A 15,400-nucleotide genomic window follows, 5' to 3' on the forward strand; every position below is an offset into this window, starting at 1 on the left:
GAGAAGAATGTATATTCTGTTGATTTGGGGTGGAGAGTTCTGTAGATGTCTATTAGGTCCACTTGGTGCAGAGCTGAGTTCAATTCCTGGATATCCTTCCTTATTAACTTTCTGTCTCATTGATCTGTCTAATGTTGACAGTGGGGTGCTAAAGTCTCCCATTATTATTGTGTGGCAGTCTAAGTCTCTCTATAGGTCTCTAAGGACTTGCTTCATGAATCTGGGGGCTCCTGTATTGGGTGCATATATATTTAGGATAGTTAGCTCTTCTTGTTGAATTGATCCCTTTACCATTATGTAATGGCCTTCTTTGTCTCTTTTGATCTTTGCTGGTTTAAAGTCTGTTCTATCAGAGACTAGGATTGCAACCCCTGCCTTTTTTTGTTTTCCATTTGCTTAGTAGATCTTCCTCCATCCCTTTATTTTGAGCCTGTGTGTGTCTCTGCACATGAGATGGGTCTCCTGAATACAGCACACTGATGGGTCTTGACTCTTTACCCAATTTGCCAATCTGTGTCTTTTAATTGGAGCATTTAGCCCATTTACATTTAAGGTTAATATTGTTATGTGTGAATTTGATCCTGTCATTATGATGTTAGTTGGTTATTTAGCTTGTTAGTTGATGCAGTTTCTTCCTAGCATCAACGGTCTCTACAATTTGGCATGTTTTTGCAGTGGCTGGTACCAGTTGTTCCTTTCCATGTTTAGTGCTTCCTTCAGGAGCTCTTGCAGGGCAGGCCTGGTGGTGACAAAATCTCTCAGCATTTGCTTGTCTGTAAAGGATTTTATTTCTCCTTCACTTATGAAGCTTAGTTTGGCTGGATATGAAATTCTGGGTTGAAAACTCTTTTCTTTAATAATGTTGAATATTGGCCCCCACTCTCTTCTGGCTTGTAGAGTTTCTGCCGAGAGATCCGCTGTTAGTCTGATGGGCTTCCCTTTGTGGGTAACTCGACCTTTTTCTCTGGCTGCCCTTAACAGTTTTTCCTTCATTTCAACTTTGGTGAATCTGACGATTATGTGTCTTAGAGTTGCTCTTCTCAAGGAGTATCTTTGTGGTGTTCTCTGTATTTCCTGAATTTGAATGTTGGCCTGCCTTGCCAGATTGGGGGAGTTCTCCTGGATTATATCCTGAAGAGTGTTTTCCAACTTGGTTCCATTCTCCCCGTCACTTTCAGGTACACCAATGAGACGCAGATTTGGTCTTTTCACATAGTCCCACATTTCTTGGAGGCTTTGTTCGTTTCTTTTTACTTTTTTCTCTAAACTTCTCTTCTCGCTTCATTTCATTTATTTGATCTTCAATCACTGATACCCTTTCTTCCAGTTGATCAAATCGGCTACTGAAGCTTGTGCATTCGTCACGTAGTTCTCCTGCCATGGTTTTCAGCTCCATCAGGTCGTTTAAGGACTTCTCTACACTGGTTATTCTAGGTAGCCATTTGCCTAATCTTTTTTCAAGGTTTTTAGCTTCTTTGCCATGGGTTCAAACTTCCTGCTTTAGCTTGGAGGAGTTTGATCGTCTGAAGCCTTCTTCTCTCAACTCGTCAAAGTCATTCTCCGTCCAGCTTTGTTCCGTTGCTGGCGAGGAGCTGCATTCCTTTGGAGGGGGAGAAGTGCTCTGATTTTTAGAATTCTTGGTTCTTCTGCTCTGTTTTTCCCCCATCTTTGTGGTTTTATCTACCTTTGGTCTTTGATGATGGTGACGTACAGATGGGCTTTTGGTGTGGATGTCCTTTCTGTTTGTTAGTTTTCCTTCTAAGAGTCAGAACCCTCAGGCTGCAGGTCTGTTGGAGTTTGCTGGAGGTCCATTCCAGACCCTGTGTGCCCGGGTATCAGCAGCAGAGGCTGCAGAACAGCGAATATTGCTGAACAGCAAATGTTGCTGCCTGATCATTCCTCTGGAAGCTTCATCTCAGAGGGATACCTGGCCGTGTGAGGTGTCAGTCTGCCCCTACTAGGGGTGCCTCCCAGTTAGGCTACTTGGGGGTCAGGGACCCACTTGAGGAGGCAGTCTGACTGTTCTCAGATCTCAAACTCTGTGCTGAGAAAACCACTACTCTCTTCGAAGCTGTCAGACAGGGACATTTAAGTCTGCAGAGGTTTCTGCTGCCTTTTGTTTGGCTATGCCCTGCCCCCAGAGGTGGAGTCTACAGAGGCAGGCAGGCCTCCTTGAGCTGCAATGGGCTCCACCCAGTTCGAGCTTCAGGCCACTTTGTTTACCTACTCAAGCCTCAGCAATGGCAGGTGCCCCTTCCCCAGCCTCACTGCCACCTTGCAGTTCGATCTCAGACTGCTGTGTTAGCAATGAGCGAGGGTCTGTGGGCATGAGGCCCTCCAAGCCAGGCACGGGATATAATCTCCTGGTGTGCCATTTGCTAAGACCGTTGGAAAAGCACAGTATTAGGGTGGGAGTGACCCGATTTTCTAGGTGCCTTCTGTCACAGCTTCTCTTGGCTAGGAAAGGGAATTCCCTGACCCTTTGCGCTTCCAGGTGAGGCGATGCCTCGCCCTGCTTCGGCTCACGCTCGGTGGCCTGCACCCACTGTCCTGCACACACTGTCCGACAAGCCCCAGTGAGATGAACCCGGTACCTCAGTTGGAAATGCAGAAATCACCCGTCTTCTGCGTCGCTCACGCTGAGAGCTGTAGACTGGAGCTGTTCTTATTTGGCCATCTTGGAACTGCCTACAGCCTTTTCTTTGAGACAAGGTCTCCATCTGTCACTCAGGCTGGAGTGCAGTGGTACAAACACAGCTTACTGCAGCCTTGACCTCCAGGGCTCAAGTGATCTTACCTCAGCCTCCCGAGTAGCTGGGATTATGGGCACACCACCACGCCCAGCTAATTTTTTAATATTTTATAGTGACAGGATACCAGTATGTTACCCCAGCTAGTCTAAAATTCTGGGCTCAAGCAATCCGCCCACCTCAGCCTGCTAAAGTGCTGGGATTACAGGTGTGAGCTACTACGCCTAGCCGAAGGTATTTTTTTAATTCAAGTTTTTCCTTTAAAAAAAAAAAAAAGAACCTGAATTGGCACCCTGTCACACACCGCAACCCCAACTACAACTACTATTCATTCTCACTCCCTGCTTTTCACAGCCAAACTTCCTCAAAAGATGTGTATATACTGTCCTCACCTACTCATTTCTTCATCTCCCGCTCATTCTTCAACCAGCCTAATCTAACTTAATTCTGCCCCTATTATGCCACTAAATCTAACTAAAGTTAATGACCTCCCAGGGCTAAATCCAATGAACACTTTCAGAACTTGTTGTGTTAGACCTATCACTTTAAACACTTCTTTGGCTTCTGTGATAACACTCTCCTGATTTTGCCCAATTCTGGACTACTCTTTCTCAGTTTTCTCTGCCCCACCTCCTCACCACTTACCACTAGAGGTCCTAAAAGCTCAAAGTCTTCTTCTTACTCCAGACTCTCCCAAGGCAAGTATCAATTTCTAGGGCTTCAAACTACCAAGTCACAGTATCAAGGTGAAAATCACTTATCCTCAATTACCCTTGACAATTCTCTTAAGTTCACCCTTTAAGTACACTTTACCATATGAACAGCTCACAATGGTGGCCAATATACAATCCCCTCCAACATTCAAGCACCATACTAAACAGGTAGTTTACAGTTAAAGACCAAGTGTACAAAAAAGTACATCATTTTTCTTGCTCCTATGCCATTCCACCTCCATAATCCCTCATTTAAAACCCATCAGTATCTGCCCACTCTGCTGAAGATAAAATTCAAAATATCTAACATGGCCTAGAATGTCTTATATGATTTGATACCTTGCAGCCTCATCTCCCATTGCATCTCACTTTCTACATGACAGCCCACCAGGCCTTTCATTTCCCAAAATACACCCTTTCCTCCTTGCAGACCATTTGCAAAATGCTACTCCCTCAATCTACTCTCTCTTCCCTTTTCTCCCTTTGTCTTACATAAGGCTTAGTCATCCTTTGGATCTCTACAGAAACGTCATGTCCTTAGGGAAGCCTTCTCAATCCAGCCCTTCCCCACACTATGTTAGGGGTCTCCCTGCCATGCGTGTACACTTAAGCACACTTTTTACTTGTTCAATCCATGTCCGTCTCTCCCACCAAACTGTAAGCTTCATGAGGATCTTGTCAGCTTTTATCATTGTTTTATCCCAGCATCTAACACTCACATATTGGTGAAATAAGAAACTTCATCATTACAGATGCTGTTTACATTCATAAATAATGTGCAGAGTATCCACATACAAACTGAAATTTGCTTTTTAAAATTATTTAATTGGGGTAAAGTAGAACAAAACGTATTATCTTAATCCTTTTTAAGTATACAGTTCAATAGTCTTTAGTACATCCACATTGTGGTGCAACAAAACTCTTTTCATCTTTCAAAGCTGAAACTCTATATCCATTAAACAACAACCCCCCTCCCTTTCTCCCTTACCCCCAGTTCCTGGCAACCACCATTCTACTTAAGTCTCTATGAGACTATTCTAGGTACCTCATATAAGGTGAATCATGCAGTATATCTTCTTTGTGACTGGCTTATTTCACTTAGCATAATGTCCTCAAGGTTATGTAGCATGTGTCAGAATTTCCTTCCTTTTTAAGGCTGAATCACATTTCACTGTATGTACACACCACACTTTAACCATTCATCCACTGACTGATCTTTGGGTTGCTTCCACCTTTTGGTAACATAATAAATATTTATTATTGTAACGCTGCTAAGAACATACAAATATCTCTAAGACCTTGCTTTCAATTATTTTGAGTATATATCAAGAAGCAGAATTGCTGGATTATGATAATTCTCTTTCAAAAAAAATTTTTTTTGAGACGGAGTCTCGCTCTGTCGCCCAGTCTGGAGTGCAGTGGCACAATCTCGGATCGCCGCAACCTCCCAGGTTCAAGCGATTCTTCTGCTTCAGCCTCTCAAGTAGCTGGGACTACAGGCACCTGCCACCACGCCCAGCTAATTTTTGTATTTTTAGTAGAGACAGGATTTCACCATATTTGCCAGGCTGGTCTCGAACTCCTGACCTCGTGATCCACTTGCCTAAGCCTCCCAAAGTGCTGGGACTACAGGCATGAGCCACCACACCCGGCCTCTTTCAGATTTTTTAGAAAGTGCCATCCTGTTTTCCATTGTGGCCAGAACATTTTACATCCCCACCAACACAGGAATTCTTGTACAAGAGTTTCAGTTTCTTCACATCCTTGCCAATACCTGTTATATTCTGTTTTGTTTTGTTTTAATAGGACCCATCCTAATGAGTATCAGGTTGTGACTGCTTTCATATAAACTTTATGTGCCTTCATTTCCCACACATTTGTGGCAAAAAGCCATCTAAAAATATGTTCCATAAACAAACAACCTTCTAGAAGGTAATGGCAATGCAAAAGAAAAAAGTTTTTAAAAGTAGCACTTTAAGGGACAGTAATATTGTAGTTCATGTGAAATGGCATAAAAACAAAGGGAAAAAAAAACAAATGAAAGGCATTCCCACTCATATCTGAAATTCTCTGATGCCACCTGCCTGCTTGGAGCTCCAAATTCCTTAAGCTTATGTTTTGCCTCCCTTCAGGATACTCCTCCTTCACTACTGCCCCCAATTCATGCACTGGGACACCTTATCCCATTCTCTTTGCCTGTGGCTGTAACCTTCCTTTCTATTTCAGCTCTGTGCACCTTGGCATTAGAGGGTATCGATGATAAACACAGACGTTTGAACAGCTGAGGTAAAATGAATCCCATTACAACCTTGAAAAGTTGAATTAAATGTTTGATTGAAAATGAAAAAAACACACACACACACCTGAAAACGGATAAAAAAAGTTTCATAAAGAGCAATATATCAACACATTCTAAATCAGAAATGTATCTTGGTCTCTGGACTCTAAATTCAAAAAACTTTAAGTAATAAGATTAAACTGCAAATAAAGATTTACGACAATCTAGAATGACTCTCTGGATCAAAAAGTCACTAGGCTAGGCACCTTCCCACAAATTTAAAATAAAGCACAAAAATGTTTTAAGTCAAAGGTGTGTATTCAATAGTGATTAGTGTGCATTCAAAAATAAAAGATGTTTTAAAGTTTGCATACACACAAAATTTATAGAATAGTTATTGCTTTTTCAAAGTTCAAGTCGTCTATATTAGAATCAATTTTCTTTCTTTCTTTTTCTCTTTTTTTTTTTTTTTTTTTGAGACAGAGTCTCACTCAGTCTGTCGCCCAGGCTAGAGTGCAATGGCATGATATCGACTCACTGCAACCTCCACTTCCCAGGTTCAAGTGATTCTCCTGACACACCCTCCAAGTAGCTGAGATTACAGGTGTGCACCACCATGCCCAGCTAATTTTTGTATTTTTAGTAGAGACGAGGTTTCATCACGTTGGCCAGGCTGGTCTTGAACTCCTGACCTCAAGTGATCTGCCCACCTCAGCCTCCCCAAGTGCTGGGATTATAGGCGTGAGACACTGCGCCTGGCCAGAATTACTTTTCAAAGAACAAAATGTTTTAGTATTTAAATTTGTGAAATGAACTCAGGAGTGAACACTTCCATTAATCCTGAAATAGTAACCATTATAGCATAAAAATGTAGAAAGATATTGTGTGATAAAGTCTCTTAAGTGCTGGTGAAATGTTAAACTAAAAATTTATGTAAGTTCATTGTCATTTACAATTTTAAAAAGGATATCATAGCAAAACCATTAAAGAAGACTAGAAAACAAATATATCTTTAAGTTTATTGACTCTTCATTCAATACCTAGGTGAAGAGTAAATAGATCACCAAGTATTTTGAAAGTTACCTTCCTTGGCCAGGCACAGTCGCTCACGCCTGTAATCCCAGCACTTTAGAAAGCCAAGCCGGGAGGATCACCTGAACCCAGCATTTAGAGGTTGCAGTGAGCCATGATCATGACACAGCACTCCAGCCTGGGAGACAGAGAGACTCCCTGTCTCAATAAATAAATAAATGAGTAAATACTTAAAAATAAATTTAAGAAAGTAAGCTACTTTTCTTAAACTGTATCTAAATAATACTAACCTAATCTAAATGATCTACATTATATGGCAATTTACCTTGTAAACCTACATAAACATGTGCACTTTCATCATAGTCTACTTCACTTACAATTACACAGCACTGTTTGTAGAATGTAAGACATACGTGTTAGCAAAAAATAATTTTGAAAAGTTACCCACAACTCCATATATTTACTTTGAAAAAGTTAAATAAAACCAAACACTTACAGTTTATTGCGTTTGTCACACTACATTTTTCAGAACTGACTCAGAGAAATATTTAAATAATTAAAATCACCAGGCACGGTGGCTCACGCCTGTAATCTCAGCACTTTGGGAGGCTGAGGCAGGAGGATCACTTGAGGTCAAGAGTTCCAGACCAGCCTGGCCAATACAGTGAAATTCCATCTCTACTAAAAATACAAAAATTAGCCAGGTATGGTGGTGCACGCCTGGAATCCCAGCTACTCATGAGGCTGAGGCATGAGAATTGCTTGAACCCGGGAGGCAGAGCTTGTAGTGAGCCGAGATCATGCTACTGCACTCCAGCCTGGGTGACAGACTGAGACTCCGTCTCAAAAAAAAAAAAAAAAAATTAAGATCATTAACATTATATTTGACCATTAGTACATTACCAAAACGTAAGGTCCTTATGGTAAAGTACCAGGTCTCTATGGTGAAGTATCAGTGGCAAGGGGGTCAATCAATGATTTATCCATTCTCCTCAGTGTGGATATCACCTTCTTAAATAAGGCACAATTGCTGACCTCAGATGGCTGCTTCAACCCACTTCTGCTTTACTGGTGACACAAATTTCAAGCCCTAAATGGCTACCCCATCCCTTCTGACACCTCTGGGAATTCAAGTGTGTAAGACATTTATAACATTATTGGCTGTAAACAGCGCATCTCTTAGGAAAGTTTTATTTGGTCGTGAGTCCAAAACTGAAACATTTCCTGAGTTGCAGTGAGCAAATAAGTATTTCACAATCACCATTTTATTTTGATTCAAGCTAGTTTATGAAACTACCAAACTAGTATAATTTGTGAGCAGAGTGTCCTTCTAAATAAGTAGCGTAATATAAACCAAACTCATTTGTATAAATACAATTAAGGCAATCCATCCAAAACGTAGAGAACTTTTAACAACTACAACCAAATCCACAAAAAAACGAGGCAAGAAGGCCACTTTCACTTAGCCAAAAAAGGGTGTGGGGGGATGTTTGATGTATTTCTCAAAAAATATAACTCTCAAGGATAATACCATATGTCTTATAAAATGGGATGAAAAAAATCAGTACAACAAAAGGGATAAAAGACCATTTCACAACAGGCCTACATGCCACAATATTTTAAAAAACCAACCCTTCCATATGAAATTTCTAGAGCAAAGAAGTACCATCTAAAAACCACTCTTGAATCATTGCAGCTTTTTAAAACTACTGGTTCCATTTTAGATTCCCTTTATTTAAAAGCCTCAGAAAAAATTCAGAGAAAAAATTAATTTCAAGCTTTCTATTTAATGAGCATCACTGCATGCACCAACGTGGAAGAACCAAAGCCAGTTCTAAAACAGTAAATTGCAAATGAATGAAACTTTAATTCTTGATGGTTTTAGTCCTGATATTTTGTCCACAGGGTGGCAGTCTCACAGTATTAACTTGTTCATGGAGTCAATGCACAATTTCAGGGTTCGAAAGCCACAGACACACGCAGGTATGCAATAAATTTACTAGCTGGCCAACCCTAAGAGTAAAAACTGCCAGTCCGCTGCAATAAAATCTGTGCTTCATAACTTCTCTATTTCTTTTAGAAATATTTACTTTCTGAAGTCGTAGATTTTTTCCTTCAGTGTTATCTCTTGTATCTGATCCTTTCTATTCTGCTGCCACCACCCTATTTAGGGAGAGAGTAGAAGCAAGGAGAGATGTTAGGAGATTATTATTGGACTGCGGGAAGTCCTTGACCTTTGTCAAGGCCTAATGGAGTGGGAACAGGAAAGGGACGGTGGAGATGGAGAGCACAGACATAATCCTTCCATCCTCCAGTTCAACCTGCACGTTACTACCAAATTCATTTCATTAAAACATTCCTCGTATTACCAGAAATCTCTTTTCCTAACTAAACTCCTTAGCTCCAAATCCAAGAGGCTTCCAAAATCTCCTTGTCAAGGGGCTTCGTAAAATAAACTTTGCTTTGCTTTAAATAGACCTTGCCACTTCTTGATTTTCATTCATTCATTCAAATGTTTTCTGAATGTTTACCAGGTGCCAAGCCCTGCTTCAAGTCTGATGATACAGAGGGAAACAAGTCAAAGCCCCTGCTCCAAAGTTACACTCCTGACAGTAGTCTGTGAGCGGGAGGAGGATACGTCCCCAGACACTTCCAGCTCTCTGCAGGTAAGAGGTATCGTTCTTCCTAAGTATGAGCCATTGGAGGCACGCTAGGCATCAGGAGGATAGTAAAAACACATTGTCCACTACAGACCCTAATCTATTTTCGCAGCCTTATTTCCCATTCCTATCCTACCTGCACCCTCAGCTCCATTAAAATGTGCTAGTAACTGTTGACATGCCTCTGCTCCTGCTTGCTTCCTCTCAATGCCTTGTCCCCATCTCTGTCTCTACCAGCAAAAGCCTAACCAGCCTTCAAAGCTTATCTCGAATGCTGCCTCCTACAGGAGGCCTTTCCTCATTCCCCTCACACAAACTCAGATATCGATTTTGAACACTATCAAACACTTATGACCCCTGGCTTAGTCCCCTCTGAGCATTTATCAAACTATGTATTGTATCATAATTATCTGTATACTTACCTAACCTCCTCCATCAGTTATTTAATGAGCACTTACCACATTTGTGGAACTAACTAGGAGCTGAAGTTTCCCCATTAAATTATTCCATTATTATTTTAATTTTTATTTTCTAGAGAGAGGGTCTCACCCTGTTGCCCAGGCTGGAGTTCAGTGGTGCAATCATAGCTCACTGTAGCCTCAACCCCCCAGGTTCAAGCAATCCTACCACCTCAGCCTCCTGAGGAGCTGGGACTACAGGCACGCACCACCACACCAGCTAATTTTTGTTTTTTTTTTCTTTGGTAGAGATGAAGTTTCACCATGTTGCCCAGGCTGCTATTATTTTAAAACAGATAATATCCAAATAATAAATGTAAAATCAAGAGAGAAAATATTCTATATGCTTTTTATTGCTTCAATCCTTTTTAAGAGTTTAGTTGAGATAAAACTTACATATCATGAAGTTTATCTATTTAAAGTGTACAATTCAACATTATTTAGTGCATTTATAGAGTTATAGAACTATCACTGTAATCTATTTCAGGACTTTCAATCACCCTAAATTTACTATCCACATTGGCAGTCACCTCACCCCAAACCTCCCTATCCCCTCTAATCCAAGGCAACCACTAATTTTCCCTCTTTCTCTATAGATTTGCCTATTTTGGATATTTCATATAAATGGAATAAAAATGTGGTCTTTCATGCCTGACTCCTTAGTGTAATGTTCTTGTGATTGAGTACCTCATCCCTTTTTAGTCCCAAATATTCCACTGTGTGGATACACTACATTTTACCTATTCACTCATCAGTTGAGGGACATTCAGGTTGTTTCTACTTTTTGCTTATGAATAATGCTGCTATAAACATTTGTATACAAGGTTTGGTGTGGGCATGTTTTCATTTCTACTGAGTACATACCTAGGAGTGGAAATACTGGATCATATGGTAACTGTTTAACATTTTGAGGAACTGCCAAACTGTTTTCCAAAGCAACTGCACCATTATACATTTCCAGCAGCACTGTATAAGGGTTCCAACTTCTTTACTATTGTTTGAATCTTTACTACATACATAACAAGAACGATCTCATATGATATCCTTGCCTTCAGGGAACTTATATTGACAGACTAAGACAAGAAATAAACAGAAACAAATAAACAGGTTAATTTCAGATACTAAGAAAATGAAAAAAATGTCATAAAGTAACCAGAAAGTAACCAAGGAAGAGGAAGTCTCAAGCTAAAGTGGTCAGAAAAGATCTGAGAAGGTAATGTTGACCTGAGATGTGCAGAGCTACAGGGGGAATATTCCAGGCAAAGGAAAAAGGCAAGTAACAAAACTCCGAGACAAGGATAAGTTTGGCATGGCAAAAAGGAAGCCTACGTAGCCAAGATACAATGAAGTGGCAGATAAGGTAGGACCTGAGGTTAGATGGGTAAAGTCCAGATAATGTTGGACCTATGAGACCATGATAAGGTCTTCGGATTTTAGCTGAAATGCAGTAATTGCTTTAAAATCCCTTCTACTTCTTTAAATACCAGCGTTCATCTCTGCAAACATTTACTGAACTTTCACGTCTTTTTTTTTTTTTTTTTTTAAGAGATAAGGTCTTAGGGTCTTGCTCTGTCACCTGGAGTGTAGTGGCAACATCACAGCTCACTGCAGCCTTGAACTCCTGGGCTCAATGGATCCTCCCACCTTAGGCTTGCAAGTAGCTACGACTACAGGCATGTGGCATCACACCTGGCTAATTTTTTTTTTTAATTTTATTTTTGTAGAGACAGGCTCTTGTTATGTTGTCCAGGCTCTCTCACTTTTTCTCTTTTTTTTCCCCCCACCCCGAGATGGAGTCTCCCTCTGTCTCCAAGGCTGGAGTGCAGTGGCACGATCCTGAGATCCTGGCTTACTGCAATCTCTGCCTCCAGGGCTCAAGTGATCCTCCCACCTTGGCCTCCTGAATAGCTGACACAGGTGCAGCGGGTGCCACCACGCCTGGCTAATTTTTTGTATTTTTGGTAGAGATGGGATTTCGCCATGTTGATCCACCTGCCTCAGCCTCCCAAAGTGCTAGGATTACAAGCATAAGCCACCACACCCTGCCTCTTTCATGTATCTTCTAATTACACCTAACAGTAGCAAATATTAAAGAGGTTATTTGGGTAAATCCACAGCACTCAGTGTCACTAATTTATGGCCCAAGAGACAGCACCTAAAATATGCCTGCCAATGGCACAAGCGTAAGAATGAATCCTCACAAACTGATTACCTAGCCTTAATCAATTTAAGATATACGTCTTACTGACAGTAGTGAGCAGCTCTGTCTTCGAATACCAAGGTCACTTTCAACAAAGCAAGACAGATTATTCTCACACTTTAAGCCTAGATTTCATTCCTATAAAGTGAATTCTAATTAATTGATTGCTTTTCTCCATTCTGTTAATTACAAATTAATATTCAACTCCTAAACATAAAATCTACGGACACAAAATATTCTACATGTTTCTTTATTGTTTGAATCTTTTAAAACAAGAATTTTTCACATGCCACTGCTACCTTTGGGTTTTCCAAGAGACAGAAATGGTTTAAAAATTTTTGTGACATAAAATGTCACTCCTTGATAAAAGAACCTGTTACCTAGTCAAAATTTATCAAGTTAAAATTCCTGGCCGGGCGCGGTGGCTCACGCCTGTAATCCTAGCACTTTGGGAGGCCGAGACGGGCGGATCACGAGGTCAGGAGATCGAGACCATCTTGGCTAACACGGTGAAACCCCGTTTCTACTAAAAATACAAAAAATTAGCCGGGCGTGTTGGCGGGCGCCTGTAGTCCCAGCTACTTGGGAGGCTGAGGCAGGAGAATGGCGTGAACCCGGGAGGCGGAGCTTGCAGTGAGCCGAGATCGCGCCACTGCACTCCAACCTGGGAGACAGAGCAAGACTCCGTCTCAAAAAAAAAAAAAAAAAATTCCTTTCTACATTCCCAGCTTGGTCTCCCATGGGCTCCCTGCAGGCACTCTGTGCTCCTGCCAAACCGACTACTTGCCAGCCTCATACTTGTTCCCCCTACCTCAGCTTTATGATTCACATTCCCCAACAGGAGAAATCCAATCAGTTCTTCAAGGTCCACTCTCCCCTCTAAGTCTCTTCTCCAGTCCTCTCCCTTGAGCAGAACCGATTCCTCCCCTCTGTTACTCCAGTACCACTTCTACAACTCAGATGTTGCCTTACCATATTCTACGTAATGCACAACTACAGGAAAGATAAATCTGTGTTTTATACAGAGATGACGCAACTACTTCCTTTGTGTTCACCCCCAGGTATATAGTACAACTATTTGCAATTACTGAGTGCACAGTTGAAAATAACATCCATTTTAGCACCATTTGGTACAATGTTGTCAACTCATTACAAAATACAAGGTCAAGGCCTGGTGTGGTGGCTCACACCTGTAATCCTAGCACTTTGGGAGGCCGAGGTGGGTGGATCACCTGAGGTCAGGGGTTCGAGACCAGCCTGGCCAACATGGTGAAACATTGTCTTTACTCAAAATACAAAAATTGGCCACGCGTGGTGGCGGGTGTCTGTAGTCCCAGCTACTTGGGAGGCTGAGGCATGAGAATAGCTTGAATCCGGGAGGCGGAGGTTGCAGTGAGCTGAGATCGCGCCAATGCCCTCCAGCCTGGGTTAACAGAGCGAGACTCCGTCTCAACAAAAAAAAAGAAAAAAAAAAAGTCGAAAGTTAAGCCCTCTCTGGGGACAATTAAGGCAGAGTTATCCGAGTTATCTTTCCTTCTTTCCAAATTTTCAACTACTGTAATTCTTTAGTAACTGCTTCTTAATGACACACTATTACTTATTTAAATGAAAATTCCACTTTCATTATCTATTCAGGAATCGCTCAACAATTCTTGTAACTCTATTTAAAATTTGTGAGTGATACGTGTTATCAAAAATGTATGGCTCTAAAGCCAGAGAACAGAGAAGGTGAAACGTCTCATCACACAGCTAATCACAAAGACCAAAATATTATTCCATTCAGTATTCTATCCACTAGCTAACATAAAGAATACAAACATCAGTAACTTCAAAAGCATGTGGTGGTGCTTGGTGTGTAGCAAACACACAAATATTTGAATTAATGAAGACGATTTAAAATACTTAGGCTTTTTCTTTCTTTTTAACAAGGTAAGCCTAATTAATCCTTAATCACGCAGATCACATTAACAAATTTACTGTGCAGTTAAAGCTACAAAATAGTCTGGGAACACACATACTAACCACCAAAACATCTGCTTTCAGTAATGGCACTGACCAGAAACCCATCTACAAGAGTCACTGTTTCCTTCTTCGTTTGTTCCCAGAGGCCCAATAAACATTATAGCGGACCCTATTTTCTAATTTCAGCTTGCATTTAAGATAACGCTTTTGTTTCATTTACAGCTCACATGCTGCTGACACAGCTGCCCCTTCTTTGTAATAAACACAGGGCTTCTATATTTAAAAATACAGTGAAACTTTGTTTTAACGTCCCCTCCCCAGTCTCCAGCCAATTTTCTCTTTCCCAAGCCCCACCTCCACCCCAGGATGTTTTGCTGTTGTTTTAATCAATTTTTTTCTTTAAATGAACGGCGCTCAAAATGTTAGACCCTTTGGAAAGTCGATATACTTATTCAAAGCCATCTCATCAGAGTGGTATTTTTCTCCTCCATAGCTCGTGGTGTGTATTTTTAAAAGGAAAGAAAAAAGATTCTCGTTCCCAAAGGCCTTTTTTCGAGGGTACTTTCCGTGACTGCGACCAGCACCCCTTAAGTCAAGTTGGGAAGACCTCCCGGGCCAGCCTCGCGCTTGCTCAGGCGCCGCGGGTGGAGACGCGAGCGCACACGCGGCGGAAAGGGGCGCCGGGCAGCTGCGCGGCCGGGAAAGCGCGTCCCCCCGGGAGGGCGCGGAAGGCACACTGTGTTCCGTGGGGCCTCGTAAATACCCTGCGGCCAGAGAACCACTAGAGCTACTGGTCCGGGCGCGGGCTCCGGGGCGCCCAGGGCAGGGGGGTCAGCCCGTCCTGCACAGGAAGAGTCGCAAGAGCGGCTGAAGAGGGTGTGGGCCGGAGGGGGGCGCTGGGAGGAGATAACGCAAGGCCGGAGTTAATCATCACCTCCCGGGCGTCTGGAAAACTACGGGCCGGAGGGGCGGGGGAACAGCCCAGGGGAAAGTGAAACTCCCTCGGGGCCCACCAGCCCCGTGAGCCGGAGGCGGGAGGGAGAAGGATCCGAAGCGCATTCGCTTCTCCAGCAGGCACGGCGTGGCACTCGAGGCTCCAAAAGCCGCAGCCCAGCTCCAGGCGCCACTAACTACAGTAATGCTTATTTTCTACAAACTCACCCAGACAGGGGGACAAGAAAGGAGCCAGAACACAAGATTTAAGAAGTCAGCCCTCCAAATCGATAGTTGCAAAAAAAGAAAAATAAGGCAGCGTTCCCATACCGGGAGTCGAACCCGGGCCGCCTGGGTGAAAACCAGGAATCCTAACCGCTAGACCATATGGGAAGTGCTACGAGAAATTGCCGT

The 15,400-nt window shown here is 42.2% G+C and overlaps 1 protein-coding gene and 1 non-coding gene across 3 annotated transcripts in view; both read right to left on the minus strand.

The window, feature by feature from the left end:
* ELF1 (E74 like ETS transcription factor 1) overlaps positions 1-15,400 on the minus strand; it is a 126,561-nt gene that overhangs the window by 110,558 nt on the left and 603 nt on the right. The gene's annotated exons all lie outside the window — the stretch shown is intronic.
* On the minus strand, positions 15,308-15,379 carry TRNAE-UUC (transfer RNA glutamic acid (anticodon UUC)). Its single transcript has one exon. It is a non-coding gene; the product is annotated as a tRNA-Glu (tRNA).

This window comes from Pan troglodytes, chromosome 14 (genome assembly GCF_028858775.2).
Source record: "Pan troglodytes isolate AG18354 chromosome 14, NHGRI_mPanTro3-v2.0_pri, whole genome shotgun sequence".
In the NCBI taxonomy this organism is placed as follows: Eukaryota; Metazoa; Chordata; class Mammalia; order Primates; family Hominidae; genus Pan; species Pan troglodytes.